Source organism: Brachyhypopomus gauderio, chromosome 15, assembly GCF_052324685.1.
Source record: "Brachyhypopomus gauderio isolate BG-103 chromosome 15, BGAUD_0.2, whole genome shotgun sequence".
Lineage (NCBI taxonomy): Eukaryota > Metazoa > Chordata > Actinopteri > Gymnotiformes > Hypopomidae > Brachyhypopomus > Brachyhypopomus gauderio.
The window spans coordinates 13419204-13419758 of NC_135225.1; the positions used below are offsets into that span (position 1 = coordinate 13419204).

General features: G+C 52.3%; 1 protein-coding gene across 1 annotated transcript in view; it reads right to left on the reverse strand.

Moving 5' to 3' along the window:
• LOC143476587 (mastermind-like protein 3) overlaps window positions 1-327 on the reverse strand; it is an 8532-nt gene extending 8205 nt beyond the window's left edge. Inside the window, exon 1 of the mRNA XM_076974838.1 lies at window positions 1-327. This exon is cut by the window's left edge and continues 730 nt beyond it. The gene's annotated coding sequence lies outside the window, so the exon portion shown is untranslated.
• Between the last annotated feature and the right edge of the window lie 228 nt (window positions 328-555).

Below are 555 nucleotides of genomic sequence, written 5' to 3' on the forward strand. Positions count from 1 at the left end.
GACTGCAAGAACAGCTCACGTCAGCTACCCAGGATCCCATGGGGTGTGCGTGTCGCTTTTTGTGACACACGGATGTGCCGATCTACTGGTGGAGTTACGAGACCCAGTGATCTCCAGTCAGAAGAGTCCAGACTGGTCTGGTCGAGAAGTGCAAATCTCCATGGGCAATTCAGCATCTCCTTACTTAACCAGCCAGGATGACGAAATGACCAACGAGCAGTGTGTGTTGTTGCACAGAGTGAACAGAGGAGGGCAGTGTTGGTCTATCAACTCTGTCTAAATCATATCAGGCTCTTCCACTTCCATGGCCATCTCATGCACGCCCTCTCCCCCCTCCGACTCTCTCTCTCTCCTTCACCCCTCTTTCTCCCTCTCTCTCTCTCCCAGCTCCATCGCTCCATGCCTCTACTTATCTCTCTCCACACCCCTACTTTCTCTTTTTCAACCCAAACTCTATCATACAAATTCTACCATCTCCTCTTTACTCACTCAGTTTCTCCACCTCTCTCCACCCCACCCACCCACCCACACACACACACCCACCCTCACACCCAC